Source organism: Lactuca sativa, chromosome 1 (genome assembly GCF_002870075.4).
Source record: "Lactuca sativa cultivar Salinas chromosome 1, Lsat_Salinas_v11, whole genome shotgun sequence".
NCBI lineage: Eukaryota > Viridiplantae > Streptophyta > Magnoliopsida > Asterales > Asteraceae > Lactuca > Lactuca sativa.
Window position 1 is genome coordinate 96661420 of NC_056623.2, and position 10179 is coordinate 96671598.

Here is a 10179-nt window from a genome sequence, read left to right on the forward strand (position 1 = left end):
AGAGCCACCCCATGCATAAACCATGCTGACCAAAATCTCATGGATCTGATCCAATCATGACCTTCCCGACTACACATCTCCTATTGATAAACTAAATAATGGAATCGATGACCAACCGCTGAAGCCGATAACCTCACACACTAACGCAAAGGAAACCCCAAAAAAGGCTAACAAACCTATAAACATGCCTCGCCCACGAGCCTCACCCAAGATAACATATACAGACGGGCCTTACCCATGGTTCTCATCCAAGATAACATATACAAACGGGCCTTGCCCCACAATTAAAAGCTACACAACCTAAACATTGACACGGATCTTGAGAGAATGTGTCTTGCACTCAAATTCAGCTAGCTCTTCCAAAGAACACATGTGTAGCCGATTTCATGCGCTAGGAGCTTCTTATATAGTGTAACTTAATTAGGGTTACACCATGCAAATCTTAACGTGCATGACCTTCCATATTCCTCATTCTCCATGGGTTTAAACCTCCATGGATCATCCATGGGTCACACATGGGTTTAGCCCAACATAAAGAACTATGGATCATAGGCCCACATTATAAGAATGAATGATTTACATAATCAATCCCCATATATTTAATTAGTCTCTTTTGATCACATAATTAATTCCAAATTAATTCTTGATCAATACTAATTAAATAATATGATTTCGTATTAATATATTAGAACTTATAATATATTAATAAACCATAAATAACCTCTTCTCAAAAGTCCGTCCTATCAAATTGTCCAGATGATATGCAACCCAAATGGACCATGTTACTCTCGGGTCAAGTACATACCAATTATAGTTATGGACTTAGACACTAATCCAACAGTCTCCCACTTGGATAAGTCTAATACCTATAATTGCAAGTACGACTCCAAAATCCTGACTAGCAATCGTAGTTCTTAAAAGCCGTTGTCGAACTCTGACCTAGTCATTAGATAAAGGATCATATATTCCTCCATTCTAGATATCGTATAGACTGAGACATGGATTATAATCATTATCTCTGTCGATCTGTTGTTTCCCGATTTCTGATTTATGATGAACAACTAATTGAACAAATCAAATCCTTCCAGGCTTGGCCAAGCACTTAGGGGTGTCATCATTAAATCATCGAGGGGCCCATATATATCGCTTTTATCCCTCATAGGGTAAAAGGAACAGATAAACTTTGACTCAAATGCTTGCTTGTACTTACTCATCAAATTACACACAACAATATGTTTTATAACACCAAGTTATGGGTGCGTTTACACATGTCAATGTGCAACCGACTTGGAACTACAACTCACATGTCTCCGTTTCAAGAATATAAGATATTATCATCTCACAATCACTCGTGATAAAATCCATGAAGTGATTCAGATGAGCATGGGTTGAATCCAATACTCGAATCTAATTCTAGGAGTACTCATGAACACTGCAACTATGTCTAAAACACCTAGACAAACTACTGACCCATTCATGACAATCTCACCTCAATACCTACTTCCAAAGTATGATCGACTGTGGATGGTTTGAATAACCTAGTTATTCGGGAAGTCAAAAAATGCAAAGTGAAACACAAGAATAATACTAATCCTATATGGCCCCCAAAACTTTTGAGTACCATACTGATTACTCATTATTCATTGTATAATGTTTTGATTTATGAACTTAATACTTGAATTAAAACAATAGCCATGCCATGCTCCAAGCATGCACACTATATTTGTCTATGGTCCTGAATTTGTGAAATAGATCAATTGAAAAACATGTCAATGATGCTCATTTCACAATTCCAAATCTTTATTGTAAGTGTAAGAATTCCAAATTCTTGGCACTGCTAAACTATCATGAAATGCAGCCTTTGTAATGTCATGGTACCAAAAGTTACAGAGACTTGACCAACGATATCACAAAAATTTCCATTGGAGATTGTTAACAAAACAATTCCAAGGAAGCGAAGTCTCAAATTCAAAGTACACTCCTTTGAAAATCCTTCTTGCATAAAAAGTTTCTAACTTTCTCATGTATTCTTAATCTCCAACTCCCAATATGGAAACATTCCATATCTTGTCATACGACAACTCATTATAAATAGAATCTTGTCTATTCATAATAGTGCCAATAAGTTCCATCCATTATTATACTTCCAAATGTCCTTAAGCAACCCATCCTTGGCGAACCTTAGATTGTCCTTAGCAATTGTTTAACCACTTTAGTCATATCCGATTTTATTCTTTTTTCCCTCTTAATGCCCTAGGCATTTGGAAAAATTAAAACGCGATAATATTATAGCATATGCAGTCGATCGTATACCTGAAGCATATGGGATGTGATTCATAATGTTTAACATAAAGACATGATACTTGATCAACCTTTTGCTATAATATTTCTATTTGCCATGTTCTCATAGTTTTGATTATGAAGAGGGATGTTGTAATCATAAGCAGTTTTTGAGAACGCAGTTAACCTTTCCATATGTAGAATTTCCTTATGTTGAACCATTCCAACATAAGATTCATATATATATTTGACTAAATTTGATTAAAAACTCAATCTAAGCTTTTAGATTTTGAAATGAATTATAGATTCCACTCCCTTAATTATAGCAAAACAACTTTTCAAACCCACAACTTTGCGAATTGAATCTTTTGTTTTCTGTAATTAACATTGCTAACTTGAAACACTTACCATAATAATTATGCTCCCACTAGCATGTTAATTATTATCTTACCAGCATAACACTTATGCTCCCACTAGCTTTGACATGTACTCAGAAATCAGCTGGACTTCTAGAAATCAATACTTATTGACTTTCTTACCAAAGTTCAGATATCTGATACAAGATGCTTCAATAAGATTTTATCTAGGCTTCTCAAAATCATACACCTTACCTTAGATAGCTCACATGTGTGTCTTAACAATTTTAGAACTTACAATAATAAGTCTCAAATGGTTAGACCCTTTGCCATTTCTCATAATTCAAACTATAAAGAGGGATGTTGTAATCATAATCGAATTTGATCATGCAAATATCATAATTGCTATCTCCTTAAAATCTACTTAGTGAAAGTGTTTCTTCACAATCATTTTCATGAAATGGAGAGAAACCTTATGACACTTAGATTTAATGGTGTATGTGTTCCTATCCATGTGAATTTGTCATAACCATAATCACAAGACAAGGTTAGTGACAAATCCAAACTCATATGGACTGAACTTGTTCAATCTTAATTTTTTGCTCCATGGTAGCTCAAGGGCCTACCATTGCTTCCAAGTTGTTATTCAAACAACTGAGAACTCATAGAGCTCACATGCATCGTCAACTTAACCAGAATGGGCACAGAAACAAGAATATGTCAACACGATAGGTTACAAACCTCAAGTCGCGTGCTAGTGTCTAAAAATAGGTTTATTCGTGATTAGTTCTTGAAAATTGTCAAGATCTTTAAGACTCCCGCTGACCTCTTGACATATACGATTCACTTTGTCAAGGAACATTACTTGACAAACAAATATCCAAGAGTTAGTGCGGAAACTAATCAAGACTAACACTTCACACCATTGGCCTTAGTTGGTCTTTGTCCTTACCAAGACATCTCAACTTACTAATTTTAAATGTACAAGAGTAGAAAACATTTTACTCTACATTTGAGAAGTGTTATCAACCTTTCTAAAGATTATGTCACTCAAGGCTCAATCTTGGAGCATGACTCTAAGACTCGATTTGAAACGAAGTATGTGTCACACCCCGGCCGACGGCATAAACACCGGGCAGTGTAACGTCATTTCTCGTATCATGGTTATCAACTTCCTGAAAACACATGCATTTTAAAATACGTCAACATAATGTTGGTGAGTCCACTGGTTTTGACTCCATATAAAAATAATACATTTTCCAAGTTCAAAAGTATAGTTTTGAAAGTATCATTTTGACTCTCCAACGTTTAGCATATACATCCTAGGTATAAGAGTTTACTTACCAAATAAGTAGTTTACCTATAAGTCTCATATACTATGAATATAAGTGTTTGTAATTCCATACAAACGAAATTTGCTACATATATATCTTATTTCAATTGTATACGAGTAAAACCGCTACGTTTAAATCTATTTCAATTCTATACGATTAAAACCGCTACGTGTAAATCTATTTCAATTCTATACGAGTAAAACCACTATGTATAAATCTTATTTCAATTCTATATGAGTATGTGTATTAGGTATAATTATCTACTTAATATACAAGTAGTATACCTACCAGTTTCTTGTACCTATAGTATAAGTGTTTGGGAAACTTATACTTAACATTCATACTTGTATATCGACAAGTATAATGCTTCTAACAATTTGCTACCATGAGTCCGTAACCGCGACTATATGACTAGTTTCAAACCTCTGCTTGATGCTACAAGTTGCGCATCTTAAGATAAGTTCCACACGCTTCACAACGTCAGAACAATAAACAAATAAAAGGATAGTTCGTCACTCGCAAACTGTTGTATTGTAGCTAGCAACCACGAGTGGGGTTGTCAACCCGTATCTTATTCATACACAACTTCCTCGCTCACACGGGATTAGCGGTTACAGGTCAGAGGATTTTCCCTAAGATTTCCAATCTTAGTTGATGAATACAATAACTCATGTAGACTTGTCGAGTTCCGTTAGTTCTAGTAGTAAAATCATATTCGTGTCTAAAACCCTAAGTTATTAGACTATGCTTTAAACATTAATCCTAATATTTTTAATACTTAGGCAGTATAATAGCTATAACTTTGAGTTAAAACCAGGTTTTATCTTAACATAAAACCAACAATAACAACATATAACGTTCCTAGTTTTATCTTGACATAAAACCAACAATAACAATGTACCTATCAATTAACATATAGAACTTCCGAGTACAACTCTGGAACTATATCACACACCAAATATATATAGAATCCTAAGTATAACTCAAGATCTACATTAATACAAGAACATACTAAAAAGTTGATAATAGTTGTATATATTAAAAATATTATATTTAGAGCAACTATATACCGGTTAATATAACTATCAACATTGATATTAATGTACTATCATATAGACATGTATATACAATATTTAGCATGTGTTTTCCCCCGAAAATATTAGAAATTGGGGCCGTGAAACTCACCCTAGTAGCATGATCTATAGAATCTAAACGGTCAGATGCTCATCGTTGTTAGGATCGAGATGGGAAACGGCCTTCGAAAAGGAGAGAGAAAGAAAAGAAATGTTGTAAGGAATGAAAGGGTCTTGATCGCTATTTATAGGCTGTTCTGGGCCATTTCACATTGTGACATACCTAGGGTAACGTTGTGAACATCCATGAGTCATCCCGTAGCTTTAACACATGTTTTCTAGCCCCGATTAGTATCCTTGACACGTTTCACATCGTGAACATCATGTTCACGTCGTGACTTAAGGCGGATAGGGTTTCTGCCATGTGTCATGCTCTTAGACAGCTGCATCTTCGGAAGGTCATAATTTTTGCATACGAGCTTCGTTTTTGATGTTCTTTATATCCACGCGTAGGTATTTCTGAGTACTACAACTTTATATTAGATTCCAATAGATAATTCTAAGTCTATTTTAAATTCCTCTTATTATAGAGATTTATAGCATTAGGGTTTATCATAACTTCTTCACGCGAAGTCAGATTTAAACGTTCTCTATATTTTTGGAATCATATGGATGTATACTTTGAGTTGTATCATAAATTATGTATGAAAGTTCATACTTTAACATGAATTACAAAGTAGATTTATCACATTAATAGTTAAACAAAATCACATTACATGATTGGCATAATCACATGTGATTGTTTTTGACTGGTGTTATAGTATGATTCACCTTTTTTTATTTAACCATTCCAACAATTCATGATTCCTCTTCTTAGCCATAGAAATGACGTTAGAGGATCAATTGTGATATGGTTTTCATAATAATTAATATGATCATAAAACACGATACTAAAGTACTCTCCCATCTTTTCAGATTGGAGAAACTTTTATCTTTCTGCCTAATTTGATTCTTCTCATTCGTTCTGCCATACATTGAAACTTTTCCAATGATTCAGAATTATAAATAAACTTGTAAGCATAACCATATTCACTAAACTTTAGTAAATCATGACGAATAGTCTTATCGTTCTCTGTGGTGGACCTGACCAACGCAAACCCGGTGTACCCGATCCCCTAGTCCTTCACTTGACTCACATATACATGTCAACAAAGAATTAGTCTTAATTTCCCAAAGATGAAAATTCTCATTCATCATACAATGCAAGTTGCATGATTCCAAGTTTCTATCCAACTAAAACTTGGGTGATGAGAATCTGTCTTTATTTGGTTAAGTATAACACAACCACAAACGAAGGAATCAAATTCATATTCTAATATTGCTATCAATGGAAACATATAAGCAACAAATTTTCACAAATGCCATTTTATGGAAATTTTAAAAATAAGATAAATTTCAAAAAAAATTCTTTATTTATAAAATATTGCAGAAAACTTATCCTTACAATGCAAATACAAGTGAAAATATGTTGTTATCTATTCCTAAGCAATCTATCATAACTCTTAAGCAGCAACTCACAAATCTGATCATCGAACCATGCGATCGAAATCCATCTTCGTGACAAGATTCACTCACTTGACTTAGGTGGAAGATCCTTGGGAAATCTAGCCATCTACTTAGTCTTCAACTTATTCCTTCCAATATCCTAAATACGGATATTAAGCTTTAGTATTTGTTTGTATTTATATTATTTGTGAATTCCTCAACAATCATAATGAATACATCGAGATCTATCAAATAATGAACAACCAGGTATGATCACATCGGAGGTAGGGTTCGTTTTGTATACAAAGTATACTGTTTGGAAATCCCACTTTAAACACCTCACTATATTTAGCCTAGACATCACTCCTATAAGTAGATCAATCAATATTATGACATGGAATTACTAATAAATCTTGATTATAGGATCATAATAATGATAATTAACTTAAACATAAGTTACACTTAAAGCATAAAAAGTGTAGCTTAACTTACATAAAATTTTCTACTGAAAACCGGAAATTCGTTGGGCTCCAAGATATCCCAGAGCCTTGCTAAGGTGACCAGAAGCTCATAAAAATCAGACTCAAGAGGTGGGAGATTTCCATAGAGTTTTGGGTGTAAGTTGTGAGAATAGTGAGCATAATATGACTATATTTATAGACTTTATTGGAAGCACGCCGCACACCTCTTCTTAGGCACGACACACACATTGGTCGATGTCGCCCCATCAAACTTTTGTCACATGTTCGATTCTTATTTATCCACATCCCACCTTTTAGTACATGGCCACGTGTCAACTTATTATGGTGCCATGGGTCGCAACCTCGTGGTGCCACGTCACCCGGTCAGTGTGATGTGTGCTAGATTTGATTACAAACACAATCGATTCAAAAAGAACAGTTAAGAACACAAGATGTAAATATAATCTGGTTGTCTCGTATTATTTCTGAAGAGAGTACAAAGTATTGAGATTGTTTTACAATGGAAAGTGCTCAAAAGTTACGCTCTATTCTGGTACTTACCGTATTTATAGGGTATAACAGACTCAACAAAAAATACAAGGACTAAACATTCTAACTTCGAATACAAATAGTGCCTTTCAAATACATAGAGATTAAAATCATTAGGATTTTGACTCCTTACAGACTCACACTATTTCGACTCCTCGCTATAAACGTTTCAACCCTTATAATATCCCCCTTAGTGAGAGTAGTCGAAATTATGCCATCAAATTTAGAGTCTGTAGAAGTTCCTTTCTAATCTCCATATACTACAAAATGGACTTTTGAATCTCTATCTTGTCTTCACTGTTGTTCTTCTTGCATTTGTTAATTCTAACAAGGAGATTAGTATACATATAATTTGTATACCTCTCTAGATCACTCACTTGAAACAAAAATTTCATCATTCTCCCATTCATGTTCTTTCCTCGAAACACGACACCAAGAGGTTGATGAATTATCTCACCATCTTCATAATCATCGATGATAATCTTTCCTCTTGCAAGAATTGAGGGACTTTCGAAGGCTTTTTGATAGCTGAAGCTAGCTCAATATCATTGATTGCCAAGTGGTCATAGTAGTTGTCTATGAAAACCTTGATATGATCAAAACCAATGATGAAATCATTTTTTTGGTCCCAGTTATCTTCGAAACATCCACACTACTCAAAATCTTGTGATCATGATCAAGTCATTTAAGTTCATCAATTGGAAATCTGCAATTGTGAACTCACAAGCAACATTGTTTGCTCTTAAGACCACATAGATTTTTTTTTTCCTGAAGACCTTCGAACAAGTTGTCATGCATGATAGTCATCACTTTCACTATCTTCGTAGGTAACCATACCTCTTCTTCGTTTTTCCCCAAGTTTGCATGAAAACGAATCTTCAGTCTTTTGAACTCATCTTTATCATTGAAATTTTCAACAATCTTGAACTGAGAAGATGTGAATAACATGTGTTTGATCGAGAAATCAAGCTGATTGAAATCAAAATTCTCAATGTCATAGTTCATCTTAGGCACCTTTCGAAAGTAATCATTCAACCCAATCAAAACAATATCCTCAATCATTTCATAACACTACTGCTTGATGGGATCACCCTTTTTCAAGCCAGGTGGGTTATTAGCTCTTCGCCTCAAGATATTGTTGATCTACCTTTGCTTCTCTATTTCAAGAGATTGTTGCTTTTTCTTCTCTTCTTCTGATGGAACCATAGCAATATCTTTTCCTTTATTACTTGGATCATCATTATAAGTTGGTAGAATTGAACTTGAACTCGAACCACCAGCTCTTTCGTTTACTGAGATGCCTTTTTTTAGTGCTCTTGTAGTTGTTGTTGTTGTAGAACTTGTGGTCAATGATATGGGAAGTGAAGTCGAACTCACTTTCCCAACAACAACCCCTTTATCAAGATATTTTAGAGAACCCACTACTCTAAATCCTTTCTCTCTCCCTTGTGACACTTGCGCTGCATGTGGAACATTAGTTGGTAAACGAAGAGCCAACTTAAGGATAGGAGCAAGCTCTGATTTGATATTGGACTCAATATTCGAAATCAATTGTGAAATAGACTCTTTAGAGACTGTTGATTGGTGCAAAATATCAACTTTCAAAATAGACTCCTTGATACTAGATAAAAATTCTTTCATCTTTTGAAACACCTAAGAATCTTTTTCTGACTTCGCTTCAAGCTTGTTCGAATACTCAATGTTGAACTCAACTAACTTAGTGATAGCAGTCGCAATGAAATCGACTTTGCTATGCAACAAAGAATAGTTTTGCTTCATTTTCTGAAATTCTTTTGACAACTCAAATTTGAGTTCAGCAACTTTGAGATCCACATATTACTGCTGTTTTGTCACTTGTTCAACAAAGAGTTCATGAGATTCCTTTGCAACATTACAAAGCTTTTGAATCTCATAGTCAAAGCTCTTTGAATGAAGGGCTGACCTTTCGACATGTTTTTGCTCAATGCCCTCAACCAAGCTTCGAAAGCGGTTTTCTTGAGATTTCAAAAAAATACTCCATCTCAATACCAACACAAAATTCCTTCCCTTGTATCTGCTTGTATTTGAAGAAGAGAATTTATTTTTGAGTTGAGGATTTTGAACTGTTTAACTGACATGTTAGTTTATCAGGAACATTCTCCTCCTCATGATCAAATTGAAGATCAGCAAAAGACTCCATGATCCCATAATCATTAGGTTCTTCTTCATTAATCATTATCTCAACTTCAGTGGATTGAGAACAGAAGAGAATGGTAATCGGTTCATGCATGATAGTAGAATATGTTGGTGCGATGGTCGAAACTAGAACTGAAGTTGTTAAGGGTGATGAAATTTGTGGTAAAGGTGTGGAAGTTGCAACTGTAGAAGTTTTGATTGTAGATGAGATGATGGTTGAAGTGTGGATGGTTGAAGTTTCAAAGGTAAAAGTGACATAGGATTTGTTGTTTTGCACCCTTCACCCATGTTGACATTTTTTCCTTATCAGATAACTCCATCGGGATTTTTGGAGTTCGAACCTCCTCCATATTGGACTCAGTACGCGAAACCCCAGGTGGTATGGCCAAGGTCTTCTCATGGATGT